This window comes from Protopterus annectens, chromosome 1.part0, assembly GCF_019279795.1.
Source record: "Protopterus annectens isolate FY-2018-M chromosome 1.part0, PAN1.0, whole genome shotgun sequence".
Lineage (NCBI taxonomy): Eukaryota > Metazoa > Chordata > Ceratodontiformes > Protopteridae > Protopterus > Protopterus annectens.
The window spans coordinates 1,259,024,704-1,259,046,011 of NC_056725.1; positions in this window are offsets into that span (position 1 = coordinate 1,259,024,704).

Genomic DNA, 21,308 nt, shown 5'->3' on the forward strand with positions numbered 1-21,308 from the left:
TCAAGAATCATAAAAAAACTCACAAAGCTAGGCATCAACCACTATATCACTAGGTGGGTTGCAAACTGGCTCACAGATAGAACCCACAGTGTGAAAGTAGCTGACTCCAAGTCAGACTGCAGACCAGTCATGAGTGGAGTCCCACAGGGTTCAGTCCTGGATCCTCTCCTGTTTGGTATCTACTTCTCTGAAGTCCAGGACAACACAAACGGACTTTGGCTGACAAAGTTTGCAGATGATTGCAAGTTGGGAGCTATTATTAACTCCCCACGTGATGTTGACATCCTACAGAAAAGCCTCACTGAGACCAACGACTGGTGTCAGAACCATGGCCTCAAGTTCAATGCCAACAAATGTGTCATCATCCCCCTTGGGAAAAACCTGATTCCCTTGAATTACCACATCAATGGTAGTCCACTGAACACAGAAGGTGTTATAAGAGATCTGGGAAAACAGGTTGACAGGAACCTCTCTTTTTGCCACCACATTGCCACTGTGGTCAGAAAGTCTTTCTATGTGGCACATCTCATTACTAAGGGTTCTGCATCCAGGAAGAAAGAAGTCATTGTCTCCCACTACTCTTCCCTCATTAGGCCAATCATCTAGTACAATGCCCCACTTGGCATGTACCTCACTAGACACCTGCAACAACTGGAGAGGCCACAAAAGTGCCTCACAAAGAGGATCCTAGGCCTTAAACACTTGTCCTATATGGACAGACTCAAAAAACTCCAACTATTCTCTGTCTCATATCGCCTACTTAGAGGTGATCTCTGCTTGACTTACAAAGCCATGTCTGACCCAGCTCTGTTAGAAATGCTACATCTAAAAAATAAATCCCAATCCCAGCAAACCATATGCTCCAGAGAGCTCAACCTCATTACCACAATCAACAGAACATGCTGGAGGGACAGACTCATAACCCAGGGACTGCCCATGCTCTGGAACAGACTACCCATAGATGTCAAGCAGAGCACCTCACTGGCCCTCTTCAAGAGAAATCTTGATGAGTGGATGGGAAATAGAAAATTCACCCCGGGGATCACTCCAGTGGCTATATTTGACAGAGGCACTCGGAACTAAGGTCAGGTGGCATGATGCCAGGGTAATCTTATGGGCTAGGCTTGTAAAGGTTCCACAGCCATTAGCCTTGTACACACCTATGAACCTATGTAGGAAAAAGCTACACATAAAATAATCAAATGAAAACTTACGCATCTTCACAACATAAATGTAGAACTGGGCACAGAATGTCATGAGTTTACAGTGTCACCACATCAGGGATGGGTGGCAACAACAAAATAATGTTGTATACCCAACTGGACCAAATCAAGTGTGTCAAGATGACACACAGAAGAAGTGGAGAGCTATGTATGGGGAGTATTTTTTTTGTGGGATAGGTGCCCATTTTCTTATTTTTAGAGAGAGAGGAGTGTTGGGGAAGGTGTTTAGGAATGACAGAGTTAAGTAGATAGGGTAGGTTAGGTAGCAGGTACAGACATACATGACATATAAGACAGACATGGATGGTGATGGACACAGAAGGTTGAGGAACACCATGATTGGGTATAGGTATGTGACATCAGAGGTGCATCCATGTCCAGCTGGAGAACAGTGATAGTCTAGTCTTCACCCTCATAACTGTCATCACTGTCTCCTGTGTCAGCTGCTTATGTTAGTGCCGGAAGTAGTGTCAATTTGGCGATATAATGCAGGACGTTATCAACCATGCCAATTTGGACAATGAGGTCTCTCTCTACTATGCCCTCCACCAGCCCTGTTAGCTCCTGATGGGTGGCAAAATTGCCACCTCCACTAGTACTGCTCCCAGAGGGTACCATTGCACCAACAGCCAGGGCAGAGCTACCTGGCACAGGGGGAGCAGGTTGGGCAGGAGTTATGTCTGACAAGGTACAACCCAGATGTGCTGGGTATCTGTGCTGTCTGTGGTGGTGCTGCCACAGCCACCTGTGGAGGTATGTTGGGCCGGACTGCAATTCTCAGTCTAGTTCCCTGTGCTTATACTCATTTTGTATTCAGCAGTAATGCCTTTAAAAATGTATATGAAAAAAGAGATAGGGTGGGGGGAGACACAAAACAGAGAAATAGATCAATGCCATGTCACATTATTTTATTATTTCAATAGATAAACCAATGTGAGAAACAAATATGTACACCTTTGCCACATCCAAATATGATGGAAAGGTATTAATGTGTCATGAAATCAGTCTCAATGATATATGACAAATCAAAATGTGTATTGACTATGCCATATCAGATATATGCTTTCAACATTCCTGAACTAATAACATTGACATTTAAATGAACATTTCTGGAACACATTTTTTAGACGTCTTCAGTTTTTAACTTTAAGCCACGCATTTACTGGTGCCTTTAGTGTAGAAGTACTGTTTGACAAATTTATACAACTTATATTTACTAATGTAGTTAAACTTTTCTGAGATTTACTGTCTGACTTAGCTAGAAAATGTATTGTAATAAAAATGAATGTTCACATAAGGAAAGTTGAAGTAGCTTTAAGAAGGTGGCCTGACATCTTGCAGCTTTTTTAAACTCTGCCTTGTAAGGATTTTCTTATCTCTGTGATGTCAGACTGGAAACTTGAAAGTCTATAATCTGCTTTGGAGATAGTAACGTTTTCTGATATGTTGCTGTTAACTGAATGTCTTTGCCACAGGTATATTGGATAATCTGAAGTTCTTTGAGACCTTACTGTATATTTTCTGAAGTAATGTACACTGCTGCTCTGTTGAAGTTCTTTGAGACTTACTGTAGAATTTCTGAAGTAATGTTCTCAATGAACACTGCTGTTCTGTAAAATATACATAGTCTGACTGCTGATAAGTTTGCTATGGGGTTTTGGGACATTCTTTAACTGCAAATATTGTCCCTCTCCCATTGATGGCAGCTTGCCATTGTAAGAATTGATATGACTATAGAATGCTGGAATTAGCTGGAAATAACTGGAGAAACTAGAAAGAGACTGGAATGACTGTCTTTATTTGTTAATTACTCAGAATAGGTGCCAGTTTCTCCTCTATGTGCCAAATCTTCTTGTACATTTCAGAATAAAGTCTGGAAACAATATAGTTTAGTTAAGAATGCTTTATTATGTACAATGGAGGTAGAGGTTAACAATATCTGATTACTGTCTCCAATAACAGTGCTGATAAACTGAAATAGTCTGTAGCTTCTGCACTCATATTTTTCATATTACTTTCCTCCTGAATAGTATAATTAATATTCTGGAATGTTAGATATTTGACCTGACTTTTGTACTCATACTTAAGTGTCTGTAGTGCAATGATTTTTTGCATATCAGTCCAAACAAACTAACTTGGCTGTGTCTGAAGTATTTCTTAATAATCCACATGTCTCTTTAACCTTGGTTCCCAAGCCTTGTAAGATCTGTTTGTTTTCAGTGTACTGCATGTTCTGTTCTTATCAGTTTTCTTGACAAAAGGTTATTTTCACTGACTGAAATGCATTCACTGAAACTCTGTACACACTGCAAAGGCATGCTATAATATAGCTGCATTTCTGGAATTATGCAAAGAGAATACTCTATTTTTGTCTAACAAAGTACATTTAAATGAAATATGATCTTACACAGTTAAAAGAAAAAGAAAAAAGAAAAAGTACATTTTAATGCAGAGTAACACATTTAATTGATATATGTAGCAAGGAACACATTAGTTATAACATTAGCATGACACATTCATCTTTTCCACATCTGCTTGTAACATCATAAGAAGCATTTAGGTATTTAAATTACAAATTATCAGGATTTCATATGGCAATTATTTATTTATATTTGTTAACCGGGTCCAACTGGGCAAAAAAAAAAAGCTTTTTCAGCAGAGACCCGAGGAGAGAAACTCCAGACATATACAATAAGAAAGTAAAACTTATACAAGTACAAAATACAAATAACAGAGCGTAACTCATTACATCTGAGTGACACCTCCAAGTGTATTTATAATCAACTCCCACTGATACCTCCAGGTGCCAGAACACCCACACTTACACAATAATCCCAAAAAACATGCCACATACAAGGACCCAAAAAGATTTCCTCTCAAAGCTTATATAATGAACAAACTCAGCTGCACTAATATTTAAAATTAGTTGGTTTGGAGAGCTCCCATTGAGATACAGAGAATGACAAGAGTTTATTCCTACCACAGTGCATTCAATTTCTCATGGCATCAAAGTTTACAATGCATTATATAACTCTCCTGATGAATACCTGTAAGATATGGATAAGTTCTTCACATATATGATGCATATGTCCACATTACATGTTACTACTTCAGTGTCAGCACAATATACAAAATGTTAAATATCAAAATATCTATAGAACATATTGTTATTAATAATGAAAAGAGGTGAATTAGAACATCACCTTTTTAACATCAATTCACAGGGACTATAGGTAAGATTTTTGTCAGGCATCACAGAGTTTAGCCTGTTCGTTTCACATACAACATTGGTTGTCAACTACTTATTCTGAATCCAGTCATAAAATATCTGTAAACTGGATTTGAATCCTGCATTATGTGGCCTCTTTCTCTAAGGTCAATTGATTTACACCTTCTGCCACGGAGATGGCTAGTTGACAGATGGAATTTCTTCACTGAGTACTATCCTGGGTGCTGATGATCCTGCACTGGTGCTAGGCTCATTTGCACTACAGGAGGCAGCCGAAATTGCATGTTTCACTTTTTTCCTTAGAAAGTAAATTCTTGCTCTCTGCTAGGGACCACTGCCAGTCAAGAGTGCACAATGCCAAATAGCACACAAATGAAAGTGAGAAAAACATGTATTTAAATAAAAGAAATATTATGAAACAAGTAATTAAAGTGCCCATTTCTGATGTTTCCTCAACTTTGTTGTCTTGCAACATGAACACATGCTCCTTAAACATCAGTATGTTCACACAAATAGCACCGTCTCTGAATATGAACCCCATGACACCAGGACTTTCACAACACACACTTGAGATCATTATCAGTATCAGCCACAGACATACACATATACTATAAAGAAAAAAAAGTAGGTTATGTATACTCCAGATGTGACATAGTACTAATTGGCATTACATGTGTAACAGAAACTAAGTTCTGAAAATTGTCTTTTGTAATTTGCAGTTAGATGTGTGGATTAGTGAGATATTGGCAAAAGTTAAGCTAATCTTTTCTTACAAAATATAAAATAAAAATTAACAATATTGTAGCTCTTTTCTTCTGTTTATTTTGTGATCATCATTCCATTATCTATGCTTTTCTAACAAGGCTGCTAGGTGATTTGCCCTACTTTTGATATCTATTTCAATGAGTATTATACTGCTTTAGAATTCTAATCAAATTTTACTAAGAGGCACAAACTGTGGTCATAAATAAATATTTGGAATGTTGCTCTCCTAAGTCAGTCAACGTACTCAATGACTTTCTTGTAAGTTTCTTCTCCTTGACACACCTCAATAACTATACATCAAAGAGGACTGACTGCAAAACCCTGATTATTCCTGCAGTCAGATTAATTATTCACACTTGTAAGCCCTTAGCAGGTAATGCTCATTTTTACACTGCTGGGGTATGTGCACACAGTTGTGGAGATCCTTATACCATGTTTACCTGACCTGAACTTAGCACATCTTGTGGAATTCATGAATGGTAATGATTTCACTCATCATTTGCATATTTACATTGCATGAGGGTTGACTTTGCTCTGTATAAAGATAATCGTGTAGGTAAGAAAGGTGTATTGTAGTAGGAGAGCCTGGATTCAGAGATATTGCTATTTGCTCTAAAAACTTCTTTATAGTTTAACAACTGCCTTCCTGCAGATGTATGTTGTTTTTTTACAAACTGATGTTTTTTAACTTTACTGGTGGATTGCATTTCATTATACACCCATTGGTTTACTGTGCAATTTTCTCACTATCTGTTGATATAGACATGCGTATCAGGTATTTGTGACCATTAAAATGTTTCTAAAGAATGTTACTGGACATTTAATGGCAAGTTTGATCTGTGAAGCCAACCAGTTAGTGCAGAAGAGTGTTGTATTACCTATTAGCAAAAAGTAAGAAGATTTTGCATTATCGGCACACAAATTTATGTTACTCCTGTGGTGAATGCCTGGATGCCCTCTGCAGAAGTGGATATTCTACAAATGTTTTATCCATTTTTCATTGAAAGGTGTACATTATTGTTATTAATGCTGCAATGCACTACAGAGTTGCACAAATGTCTGTCCTCTTAGGATTTTTTAATTCCTTCCTTTCTTTGTTTGTGGGGAGTAGCCTGTACTAAGTTGTTTGTATGCATACAGAGCCTTACTTTTTTCATTTATTTTGTGCATGATGGATAGATGCATTCATGGATATTTGTTACTTTAACAAGCATTTTAGGGTTACTTATACATTTTTCCTTTCATGTTTTCTCTCAAACAGGGCTGTGGCATCCAAGACATCTGCACACTGTAAACTGCCACACAGTGATGCTGGGAATTAAATGATCATCCAGGCACTACATCACCATGGGTCATTCCTCTTAGACAGAGAGAGGGAGAGAGAGATGTAACAAGTCCTAACCTAACCATATGTGGGAGCAGGTAGTCAACTAAATCAATTCAGCTGGAGGTCATGGATGTATATATTAAAAAAAAGACTGTAATATGATCACACATGTAAGACATAGGTCAGCCACATTGCCCAGGAATGTATAGCTATGGGGAAGTGGTCCTGCTATTGAATACCACTGACTAAAACAAAGGCATTCCTGTCCACTGTCAGAGATCCAGACAACTCAGAACAGGGTTCACAAGAATCAATGATGTTAAGACTAATATGAAAGACAACCCAAGTGTATTACTGCAGAACTTCCAGGTATGCAATATAATTAAATAATTCTTATTATAAATATTTATATGTCTCACACACACACACACACACACACACATATATATATATATATATATATAGAGAGAGAGAGAGAGCATGTATGAGAAGGGTGGGGTAGAAGAGACATTAAAAGAGCTGAGAAGAAGGGAGAAGTCAACTGGACAGTAATCATTTGTATGAGATGTGCCCTAATCCTTAGCTGTAAAGAGAATTGTTTTCTCTATCTTGTGGCATCTTTTTTGTGATGCTTATGATCTGTGTTTTATCTCTCTTTCTGATATTTAGGCACATCTGGCTTTCAGTTTGCATGACTACCTCTACATGGTATGTATATATTTTGCATTCTTATTAATGTACATAAGTAAGATGTATGTGTAACTGAGTGTCATTTGTTTTCATTGCATTAGCATCTCTTAATTTTTACTATACCTTTCACATAACATAAGTTTGATCAGATTTTATTCTATTTCTCTATTTATTGTGTTGATTGCTTGTTATCATAGGCGATCCTGTCAGTGTCACTGTAGAACTCCTACCATCTGATATCAGAGTACTAGTACCGTCTGATGATGATGGCAGCAATAAAGCGGCACAGTCTGGGGGTGCAGACGGTCAGTCTGACACTGAAGTTGTGCCTCCAGCATCCCCTGCCCCTATTTTGGATACGGTCAGTATGCCAATGCATACCCATGACACAGAGACCACAGACATAGGACAAGTTGAAGGTGACACAGATAATTAGGGTACTGTGGTTACTCCAGTTGCAGAACTGGTTGATTCTCCCTGCAGCCATTGTGAGGGTGAGCTCTCACACAGATGAGTTGGTAGCGTTGTTCGGAGGAGACCTGCTGCCCACTATCCTTCTGATGTTGGTGTGTTAGTAGGTGCAACAGGACTTGTGTGTGGTGCTGTCATGGAGGCACTGGCATATTCCACCAGGGCCTCACAAGAGATAGTATGAGTACTAAACATTGTGCCTTCTGATGTGCAGGACTGCCTGAACCATGTGGGTGGTTCCTTGGACAGGATGAGTGAAACACCTGATTGGGTGGTGTCTATAATGGAATGTCTACTAGAGAGGGCCAGCATCCACATGGCCAGAGAGTCATTACATGATCCTATGTTAGCCAAGTGGCAGTGCAAGATCCCAGTCCCATAGTGGCACTATTTCCACTGATTCATTAGTGTTTGCAGTATCCACACCCAGTTGTAGACACTGCAATTACTGATGGATCAGTGGAACTAGTGCCATCAATGATTGCAGTGTCCCCACCCAGGTGTGGAAGGCCACATGGTCATGATCCAGGACATAGTCATGATGAGAGCTCATCCAGCAGATATTTCTCACAGTCAGGTTGCACCAAAATTCTAGGCAGGTCCATGGAGCTGATGATGAAACTCCTGGCAGAGGTAGTTATCAGGGTCGGGGGGGGGGGCTACAACTCTGAAATAACTAGTCCACCATAATGGCTCACACCTGTCTGAGATGCCAGGACATAGTGCTAACACAGTGTTTGAGTATGTTCATGCAGACACACACATATTCAAGAAAGACTTGCCTATTTTACCTTACACACACACACACACACACACACACACACACACACACACACCTGTACCCCACCCCCACCCTGTGTAAGTGATGATGACTGTGCCCTGCCCCTTGCACTTTTATTTGTGACTTTGAGTTGTATATATGTCTGATGCATACAGTGGATAGCTATTGCTAGCTTACTAAGAGGCTTGCTTTAATGTACATGTATTGCAGAAGAAATGCTTTTATTTATTGTTCATAATCAGTTGTAAATGATTGTTTATGTAATTATTGACCTTCACTGTATTTCTGTAAGTATTCTTAGCAAAGCAGTCACAGTCAGTATTAAAGTATTGCTTATTGGTATACTTGTGCAAATGATGCTACCATTCACCTGCTCACTGGTTTATATACAGTGGTCAGTGGTCAAGGGTTTGAATCCAGAAATATGTGAAAGTCATATTTAATGTTGTTCTTCCTGTTCTTCTTTTGGCTCTTCCTGGTTAGGGGTCGCCACAGCAGAACTCCGGTCCACTAATGATTGGCAGTAGATTTTTACGGTGCCAGCCCAATGCAAAACCTTCAGTGAAGGCACTTCCATTCATGCATGTCTTTCGAATGCCACTCGACCACGGGGAGGACATGCAGACTCCACACAGAAGGCGCTCCACCCGAGAATCGAACTGGAGAACCTCTTGCTGTGAGGTGACAACGCTACCACTGCACCACCGCAGCTTACTGAAAGTCATATTTAATGTTTATTTATATTACTATTATGCATGTAAGTGTTGTCTACATATCTTATTAACCCACCATTATTCTGTTTATATCTAAGTCGAGGCTATACTTTCTAACTCTTGCTCTGTCCCTGTTTGAAACACATGACTGTATATAACATGATAAATTACTTATCAGGAAAAACATAATATGAATACACCCCAAATATGCTATAAAATGCCCCAGAAAAAATATAACATTTTTTGTGTGCTTCTATCACTGTCTCCATGTCTCTATCTGTTCCCATTTCTGTATCATCACATTTTACTGTTTCATATTTATTAGGCTAATGAATGTAATATACACACATTATGTGATTTTACAACTGTCATGAAGGCAATAAAGAGTAATACATTACCCTTTGCTTCCATCTGTTGATATATTTGAATTTTGTGAAGTAGTGTTTTTATGTTGTGGGGTTAGATAATACTCAGGTCTGTAAATTCGTTTTCAAATACTGTCAAGGTTGGAATCCAGATGTATTTTCTTAACACACCGTTATCCTGTTGCTGTATTAGTGTGCCTGTTCCCTATTGGGAATACTGTCTTGTACAGATCTTGCCTGAATAATGATGGTGATAAACAAAGGTGTAACACAACACAAATATGTGCAGAATTGAATCATTAACTAATTCTTAGTATGTCTGTATGTGTATTCTTGTTGCCAAGTGTCTACCTCTTCCCACCCCTTCTGTGTCCTCAAATAAATCTCCTTGATTCAATACTGTTTCCAAGAGAAATGTTTCCACCAGCAATACCATGTTTGGTCCCTCATGTGTTTTATAATACACCTGTAGCATACATATAAGGATTGAAGAGCTCCAACTGTTATGAAAACTGTGTAAATCATGACACCTGAAACATGACTATAAGACATATCTGTTCTTTATTCCATCAAATTCAGAAATGGTTATTATGTGCATACTGCTTATTTGCATGAAGATTGGCACTGAGCACCACAAACTAATGTTAATTCTAATTCTAAGTTCAACACTTCAATACTTTGCCATTAGCCATGAAAATGAGCTTTTCAGCAGTTTCCTTCATGGAGAGAATTAAAAAATGTGAGTAGGTTGTACAAATTCTGCATGTATTAATGGACTTTTGAAACCAAGATATCTGTTTTTCAAAATGACGTTGACTCAATTAATTTGTCTGTTAATGTATGTCTGCACTCCAATGGTCACACTTGCAACTTCATTACAATAGTGTGTAACCTTTTCACACATAATCCATCACTGTTATTCAAAAGAGTACTGCAATATTTTGGAAGTACTTGTTTTTATTGTTAATGCACATCGTGCAAGCATGAGCCAAGACAACTGACAGTGACACAATAAAATTGTATTATCAGCTTGCAATTATCCTGGTGTGAATTGTCATGCATGCTTGTTTGACAATCCACTGTTTTACAATTGTGATTGTAATTGACCCCCCCATACTGTGAAACAGAACTATGTCAGTCACAGAAATGCAACATACATGAATGGCAGTCTATAGATGTCGCAGAGAAGTATATAGTTACATGGGACAAACTCAGTACAATCATGTTGACCTGTCCAGACACGTATTTGTCCCAAAACATGTGAGTAGTTGGTGTTCCAAACCATAACATTTTAGTACTTAAAATGTGCATTTTCACATCATTAAAGTCAGACTTCTCCTGTTGTGCTTGCAATTTATACTGTGTTTTCTAGACTGTGTAACTAGTAAGGCAGGTGGTTTGAATATGACAGCGGTGAACATAAGTGTGTGTGTGTGTGTGTATGTATGTGTGTGTGTGTGTGTGTGTGTGTGTGTGTGTGTGTGTGTGTGTGTGTGTGTGTGTGTGTGTGTGTGTTGTTAGAGTCAGGTAAGTAAAGCCTGTACAACAGTTGCGCTGTGTCCACCTCCACTGAGGAGAAAAAATAACTTTGTACACAGCTCCCCCTGCACCTCATCTCACTTTTACTGCAAACATCTTCTCTACAGCACACTGATGAGGTCATCCTGTCAAAATTGCACTCTATCTATCTTGAGTAAGACTTCTCTTGTGGAGCTTGTGACTCATACTGTGTACTGCAGATGTTGTAACTAGTTTGGTAGATGGTTCGAATATGACAGTTGTGAGCCAGTGTGTGTGCATGTGTGTGTGTGTGTGTGTGTGTGTGTGTGTGTGTGTGTGTGTGTGTGTGTGTGTGTGTGTGCGTGTGTGTGTGAGTGTGTGTGTGTGTTCTCTTGACAGGTAAGTAAAGCCTAGACAATAGATGTCCTGTGTCCATTTTAACTCAGGACAAACATTTAAATTTGGACACAGCTCCATCTGCACTTATCCCACTTTTACCACATACATCTTCTCTACAACACACTGATGATGTCATGCTGTAAAAAATTCACTTCTCTCCCCCTAACAGTCAGACACCTCCTATGGTCCTTGTGATGCATACTGTATAATACAGATGTTGTAATCTGTTATGTAGGTGGTTCAAATTTGACTGTGGTGAACTTGTGTGTGTGTGTGTGTGTGTGTGTGTGTGTGTGTGTGTGTGTGTGTGTGTGTGTGTGTGTGTGTGTGTGTGTGTGTGTGTGTGTGGTTCTAGTGGCAGGTCGGTAAAGTCTCAACAGCAGATGTGCTGTATCCACTTAATTTACTCAGAAGAAAATTTTAACTTTAGACACAGATCCCTCTGCACTTTATCCCATTTTTATCACAAACATCCTCTCTACAACAGATTGGTGAGTTATTTCTTTCATAAGTGTATTCTCTCACTATAAATGCCAGATTTCTCCTCTGGTGCTTGCAGCTAATACTGTGTTCTATAGGTTGTGTAACTATTTATTTATTTTATTTATTTATTTATTTTATTTAACATTTGTTGACTGGGAATGTCCGACTAGGTTCCACAGAGCCTGTTTTCAGCGGAGGCCCGGGGAGAAATGCTCCAGATGCATGTCTTTGGAATGTGGGAGGAAACCGGAGTACCCGGAGGAAACCCACGCGAGCACAGGGAGAACATGCAAACTCCACACAGAAGGCACCCCAGCCGAGAATCGAACCGGAGAACCTCTTGCTGTGAGGCGACAACGTTAACCGCTGCACCACTGTGCTGCCCAATGTGTGTGTGTGACAGAACTAAATAGAAAGGAGGTTCAATTCTCACAATGATGACCATGTGTGCTTGTGTGTGCCATTAATGTCAGGTAGGAATAGCTTCCTGAACAAACATATCATATCAACTTCCACTCAAGGGAAGAATTTAACTGGGAGAGACCTCCCCCTGTCTGATTATCACACTTTTAGCACAAACATGTTCTTAGCAACACACTGATGAGATCATCCTTTCATAAGTGCAGTCTCTTACTATACAAGTCAGACTTCTCCTGTGGCACTTGCAATTAATACCATTTTCTAATCATTGTGTAACTAGATAGACAGGGGGCTCAGGCCTTACAGTGGTAAACTTGTGTGTGTGGCTTCAGTGCCAGGTAGGCATAGCTTCCTGAACAAATGTGTTGTATCTATTTCCATGCTCTGGAAGAATTTAAACTGGGAGAGGATTATCCCATCCCTTTATCCCAATTTTACCACAGACATCTTCTCTGTAATCCACCAATGAGGTTATCTTTTCATAAGTGCACTCTCTCCCCTTGCAAGTCAGACTTCTTCTGTGGTGCTTTTGACTAACACTATGTTCTATAGACTGTATAAGTATATAGGTAGGAAGTTTAAATATCACACTGGTGAACCTGTGTGTGCAGCTTCAATATCAGGTAATATAGTTTCTTGAACAGACATGCTGTATCAACTTCTACTCAGGGGAAAAATTAACCTGGGAGAGGACACCCAATCCCCTTATTTCACTTTCACCACAAACATTTTCTCTGCAACGCACCAATGAGGTCATGCTTTCATAACTGCACTCTCTTACTATGAAAGCCAGACTTCTCCTATGGTGTTTGTGGTTAATACTGTGTTTTCTAGGTTCTGCAACTAGATAGGTAGGGGGTTCAAATCCACCATTGCTTAAATAGTGTGATTGTGTATACTGTCATGCACAATTGGCTCAGTGACAACACCCCTTATTTAAACTTCCACTTAGGACATGGATTTTCATTAGTAGAGGGATACCCTATACATTTCTATTAGCCCCAGGAAGCAAACAGTTTTAGAACAAACTGTTTGCATCATGCTTTCAAAAATGAACTACACCACTGTTGTAGAGTGAATTATTCTGTGACACTGGCTATTGATCTGTACTGTCTAGACAAAATAGGTAGGAGGTTTGAATCCAACACTGATTGACTACTGTGACCAGGTTGAGTAGGGATGACCTGCCCTTGATGAAACCAGATTAGGTGCATTCCAGCCATGGTGTGTAGAGAAGTCTTCTCATGCATATAGAATGTGATTATCACTGTGCTCTTCAACCACTTTCTTTCCTTTTTTGGAAGAACTTCACCATATCAAACATGGTGATGTTATCCATTCAAATGTGTACTGTCACAATTGTAAACCAATATCTGGTGCAGTGCTTGTGATTCAACCAATGTTCTGTACCATGTGATCTTAGGTAGTCAGTTCAAATCCAGCCATTACTCCTTAGAGACACTTGTGCTAGTTGTTGTTTGTCTTTCGGCTTTTCTCGGTAAGGGGTCACCACAGCAGAACTCCGGTCCGCTAATGATTGGCAGTAGATTTTTTTTTACAAAATGCTGAGGTGCCAGCTCAATGCTCAACCTTCAATGAAGGCACACCCATTTATGCACGCATGTCTTTCGAACGCTACCCAACAGCGGGGAGGACATGCAGACTCCACACAGAAGGCACTCCCAAGCCCAGTCGAGAATCGAACGGGAGAACCTCTTGCTGTGAGGTAACAACGCTACTGCCGTTTCACCGTGGCATCTTGAGACACTTGTGCCAGTATGGCTGTGAAAACACATGCAGGTAACAATATTGTCATCCAGTTAAGTGCAGTGTACATGTATAGGTGGGAAATCCTATTACAAAAATACCTGCTCATTTTCACACAGAAATGCTTTATTGGATGATGATGATGTCATTAGATGAAATTTTACTTTCCTAGCAGAAATACTAAGGCATGTATTCAAATCAATAATTATCAACACATTGTGCATGATTGCCATTCTTCCATCACAGTGATGACAACCTCCTTTCCAGTACTCAGCATGGTTTCCGACCAAACCATAGCACCACCACTGCCTTACTCTCCTTTACTAACACTATCCTTCAGCATAAAAACAATGGCTATCTCTCCTCTGCTACTTTCCTAGACCTATCTAAAGCATTTGACATGGTCCCACACAAACAACTTATCTCTGTCCTCAATAACCTATCCTTCTCAAAATTTGTCACCAACTGGTTTCAGAGTTACCTGTCTGACCGCCAACAATCCATTGTATGGCAGAATGACATATCTCCCCAACTACCTGTCTCCATAGGGGTTCTCCAAGGATCCATCCTGGGACCCCTACTCTTCTCTGTTTACACCAATAATCTAGTCTCTGCCACCAAACATGGCACACTCATACAATATGCAGATGAATCGACTATCATCTGATCAGCCCAGTCCCTACCAAAACTGCAAAGAGTCACACAGGAAGCCTTTTACTCTGTTGAAACATGGTTATCCAATGCCCAATTAATACTCAACCCAAACAAAACTAAACTACTCATCTTCCAACCCACCAAACATACTCAAAACAACTCTCACTTTAACATCACAGCAAAAGTCAACACCACCATATACCCAACTGAACACACCAAATTGCTAGGAGTGGAAATAGACAATAAACTAAAATTTGACATTCACATATCCATGACCATAAAAAAAGTCCACAAAAAACTAGGAGCATTATACAGAAATAAGCAATTTCTCACCAAAGCAGCAAAGATTTCAATAGCAAATTCCCACCTTATCTCCACCCTACTTTATGCCTTTCCAATATATACCAACCTAAGGCAATGTGATCTAAACAAGCTAGAGACCTGTTACAACAAAATCACCAAATTCGCCACAGGGGCATCCTACCGTAGTCACCACTGTCTCTCACTTGCTGAACTGGGCTGGCTTGAACTCCCTCACCTCCTTCAGTGGTATCAACTCTCACTCGCCCACAAACTAGTAAACCATCCACTAAATGTCCCATCCCTCCAGATTCTACTCCAACCCTATCGCACCACCAGACCACTAAGATCCAGCAACAAAAATCACTTGCAGATCACTAAAGCCAATAACTCTGCTGGTGAAGCACTATTCTCTTGCACCATAGCCAAATTATGGAACTCACTCCCACCCACAATTACCTCCGTACCATCATGCACCCACTTCAAAACTTTACTAAAAGCACACCTAAAAACATGCTGACTATGCCCTTGCAACTCCCACTCTAATATCATCCACCCCATCCAACCACTACCTTTCTTTCCACTCCACTAACTACCTTGATTATAGCAAGCTCAGATGCTCATCAGCCTAGTACTTATTATACAGCAGGAACTTCTCATTGTAACATTTGTTAATGTCTGTTATGTACTTCACAGATAAAGATTCTAGTTGTCTACTGATGTACTATGTTCTTCATCTGTAAATATGTTGTAAGTAATTGCTATGTTAAATTGTTAATTGCTATGTAATCCAATGTAACTACTGTCTATTTATTTTACTGTGGAGCTTTTCTCCCCAGGCCTCTGCTGAAAATGGACCTACATCCAGTCGGACACTCCCGGTCAACAAATTTAAATAAATAAAATAAAATAAAATAAAATAAATGACTGCAGTACACATCACATGTGTATGGGCATACCTAGCAGCAGGCTATGTTATGACAGAAATAGAAATATAGAAACAGCATTTTTAAAAATATTACAGGCACATATATCTCATGCAGCAATAACATGATGTCACAGCTTCAGATACCCAAATGTCTCACAATTTTAGCAATACTTGCACCGTGGTGCATTCATTTTTCACAATATCATGTAACTTCTGTCATCACATACTCAGGTGTTCAAAAGTCACATTGAGTGACTGTTAGCAGTGTGTGTCTTTATGCTTATGCATGAATGACATCCACAACTGCTATAACGTTTTCAGTTAGAGTGGGAGAAGCCTTTGCCATTCCTTTTATCTCACACACATTTATTGTAATACAATCATATGATGTAATTACTTTACCTAGGTGGAAGCTAGAAGCTCACATATAAATGTAGTGACATCACACAAACAGCATTGCATGAAGTTATTATCATTTTTTACTTTGGAGAAAGGAATATATACTCATTTTGTAATTTCCCATTAGTAAAACAGTTGATCTGTGAATGTCATGGTGTGTATGTGTGTTCCTGTAGTACATGCATTCAGTAATGACTTGACCAGTATATCTATACAGATAGAGTGTGATTCAATTCTGGGACAGTGTGTGTACAAAATAAGAGAAACAGCTTCCTTGACCAAGAAACACTGATATTGCACTGCTCACAGTTGTGTGAACATTAACATAGTTACTTCTTTGTCATCACTCTGACAAAATAATATTGTAGATATTATCTTCAAATGATGTATATTGCTTGTAGTATTGATTAGTTTAATTTAATTAGACTAATTTTAATTGAGTAAGTAATGATTGGTGTTATAAAAGCTGAACTGTTATATTATTGAATTGTTTGATGAAGTTTGGTCTATGTGCCTGACGAAAGCTCTTACTTTTTGTAACAAAATACTGAGTGTTTTATATTTATTTAAGTAAACTTGTTTCTGCTCAACGAGTGGTTCCTATTTTATTATATTTTATTATTATTTATTTATTTATTTGACATTTGGTTACCGTTTAAAGTCCGTGTGGGTAAAGAACCCATTTTCAGTAGAGGCCCTAGAAGAAAAGTTCCAATACAAAGAAAACACAAATATATTTTTTACATGTTCAACAACAGAAACAACAGAAAAGAAAAGCCGATGTACATACGGTCCAAGAAAAGCTATTTACATACATTTTTACATAGGAAGATTAACAAACATACCTACATACATATATTATTACATTGGAAGTTTAACAAACATAGCAAATAAGATATTTTTCCTAGGAGGCATAGCTCTATTATAAAAGGATTGCACAAATAGAACATATTTGCAATTTAAAGAGACTGTATGATTGGACAAATTATTCAACTATAATACAAAGATCCTCACTTATTAATAGTCTAAGCAGAGTAGCACAGGTAGAGTTGGAGATAAGGGTGGGGAAGTTTGCAGTGAGGGTGGAAAGGAAGAATTAGGTTAGTGATTCAATGGCAAGGTCATAGGTTGATACTTCAGCACAGGAAGTTAGTGATTAGGTACAGTGTAGTAAAAGGATAGATACTTCAAACATTAATTTCAGTTATTTGTGACAAGCACTGTTGCTATGTCATTTGACAGGAGCAGTCAATACACAGTTCTGCAGAGTGTGCAGTTACCTCTCTATGTGAGATGACTTCAGCAGACAGGAGTAGTTAGGCAACAAGTATTTGTGGCACTGTCAGAAGTCCACATTTTAAGGCATCACCATCTAAAGGAGGGGATCCATGCCCGTTACAATCGAAAAGTGCTGTAAGCCCTTCAAGTGTGCTCATCATGACACACAGTATGCTTATTTTTGTGTAGTCAAAGGTTGATACACAACTTTCTGCTATCTGTCCTGGCATTTGTTTGAGTCTGTCAAGATGCAAATGTTCAGTATGTCATTGATTGTTCACAGGCATTACCAAATAATGATGCTCTGCTTTGCATGTCTCCATCAAAACATTTATGTATTACTGTAATTATTTTCTTCGTACTGTACAGCTTTATAGGGCATGATTACTTACATAACATTTCTTACTGCATGGCATTGTGGATGATTATCATAAAGTGTGACTGTGCATGTTTTAGGACACCTTCTTGTGTGTTTGTGTTGTTTACATTCTGTTTGGCAGAATTTGCTGTAATTTCTTGTGAGCATGTCCAGTATAATCATGTAGTAGATGCACTCCATTTATGAATGGAGACTTTGAATTACTGAAATGTCATCAGATCTGCATTGTCATTTTTCACTTGTGCATTTTGAGTGTTATTATATTACTGTTTGGGTTGTATATTAATATACAACACATGCTTGTCTGATACATGTTTCAAGGTTATCATCATCATCTTTCAGCTTTTCCCATTAGGGGTCGCCACAGCGGATCATCTCTTTCCATTTCTTCCTATCCTCTGCATCTTGCTATGTCACACCAACCGCTTGCATGTCCTCTCTCACCAAGTCCATAAACCTTATCTTAGGCCTTCCTCTTTTCCTCTTACCTGGCAGCTCCATCCTTAGCATCTTTTTCCCAATATACCCATCATCCCTCCTCAGCACATGTCCAAACCAACGCAATCTCGTCTCTCTTGCTTTGTCTCCAAACTGCCCAACATGAGCTGACCCTCTAATATACTGATTCCTAATCCTATCCATCCTAGTCACACTGAGTGCAAATCTTAACATCTTTAACTCTGCCACATCCAGCTCTGACAACTGCTTTTTTGTCAATGCCACTGTCTCTAACCCATATAACATAGCTGCTCTCACTACCCTCTTGTAAACCTTCCCTTTCACTATTACTGGTACCTGTCTGTCACAAATCACTCCTGACACTCTTCTCCACCCATTCCACCCTGCCTGTACTCTCTTCTTCACCTCTCTTCCACATTCACCATTACTCTGAACTGTTGATCCCAAGTACTTAAACTCGTCCACCTTTACCAACTCTGCTCCCTGCATCCTCACCATTCCTCTACCCTCCCTCTCATTTACACACATATATTCTGTCTTAGCCCTGCTGACCTTCATTCCTCTGCTCTCTAGAGCATATCTCCACCTCTCCAGAGTCTCCTTAACCTGATTCCTACTCTCACTACAGATCACAATGTCATCTGCAAACATCATAGTCCACGGGGCCTCCTGTCTGATCTCATCTGTCAACCTGTCCATCACCACTGCAAATAAGAAAGGACTCAGAGCTGAAGGTAATATACCCCTATATATAGTAGCCAAATGACAAAAAATGGCAAAACATGTCCCTTTCTGATAAACATGACACAACAGCTATAGAGGTAATTTCTTCTTGCTTGTACAACATGAAGTGGAGAATACAGCAGTACTATCAGTTATCACAAATACATTCCTGCATATTCATGTCATATTCAATAACAGCAGTCTATGCGAATAGCCCATAATGTATCCATTGTCCTTATTAGCTGTTATCACAACTCAGCATGTTATCAACATTAATGTCACATTTACTCCCCTTTGCTAAAATGTTGCTTTGTGTCTCTTTCACATCTTTTGTTAGCATTTCCATTTTTAGTCATGTGCATGGGTTAAGAACTGTGGACGGGTTTAATTATTACTACATCATTATGGAAGTATTTATGTTTAAAATGTTTCTTTATGACATAATCACATTTGACTGTGTTATCTGAGTGCATTTTCTGTGTTTACCCTCCCCTCTTACTTATGTCTGCATTATTACCGTTGTATTCTGTGTACATTCTCCCCATTTAGTATACCCTCTATCTTAATTCTTGTAATCTTACTTTCTATAAGCTGTCCACATATACTCACATAATACGTTTGCTTATAGGCAAGCCGTTTTGTTTACATTGTGTGCTTGTCTTTCCCTGCACTCTTCATGGCTGCCAGTACTTCTGCTGACCAGGAAAAGGTGCTTATAAGCATGTAAGCATGATGAGCAGCATGCGTATTTAATGAGTGCTGCTGCTCGTCATGCTAATGCACTTAAATCATGCAAGCATCACGCAAAGCCCACGTGACTGTTCAAGAATCCTATGGAATGTTTTAAAAGTATGAGAAGATGCCTGAATATTTAAGGGGAGGAAGCAATAGATAACTTACAGCAAGTGCAATTACTTCATCTCATTTAAGAAAGTTACAGGAGAACACAAATATGCAAAATGTACACGAGAAAGGAAACACGAACAGAACTATAATATATTAAAATTAGCCATAAATGTGATGAGAGCTGTGAGAAGTATGGGAAACATATCACTGATAAAGTCTGCATCGGCATAACCATGATAAAAACAAACGGCTTTTGATTAATTAGTGTGTAGAAACTATGGCAAATTAAATTACTTTGCAATGGTGTGTGTTTGTATTTGCTATGGTATACATGTGTATTTGTATTTGTGATGTATATGCAAAGACTGATGATTTGCTTCAGGAGTATGATTATTTACTTAGTGTTATTGTGCAGCCTGTCAAGAAATTGCTTTATTTAGGTAGATTTTGCTAGTGTCAGATATGTACTGAGAACAATCCAAATACAAATGCTCAAAGAAGTTACTATACTGTATTCTTGACACATGGTTTTCCAGATGTAATTGTATTACATAAAGGTTTCCAATATGCAGGTATGGAGTTTAAGAGATTTTCAGAGCGATTATAATTTCAGCCTATTATATACAGCTCCAGCTATGCACAGTCTAATGGTTAACTGAATAGATATATTGTGAGACATTTTGATATGGTAATACTTTTCTGAAAGGCATTTGTCTGTCAGCTGCACAGTTACTAGTGGGTCATAAATTAAAAGGTAGGATTCCCAACTTTTCTTCTTTGTTGGATCATGAACATCAAAATCAAGTTCAAAAAAGACTAAACCAGTAACACACAAGACAAAAATGTTACTATGGTAGATATTTTAGATTTATTTCTGATATGAAAATGTTCTTGAAAAAACAATCAAAAACAATTCCTATGAAGAAATGCAAGCAGCCACTGTTATTTGCTATTCAAACTGTAGCTGAAAAATTGCTGAATGAAAAGTAAGCATTTATTCAATATAAACCAAGTCCTCCGAGAGAAGGGACGACCAAGGCAGCATCAAACATAAAACCAAAAAATTCAGAGTTCCAAAAAGAGTAAAATTCAACGAACACTGTGTTTATTAATAGGTAAGCGCTTTCACAAGAAATTGCTTCATCAGGTCTTCCTCACACAATAAGAAACAGAGACCATATATACTACATTAAAAGTTCAAACTCACCA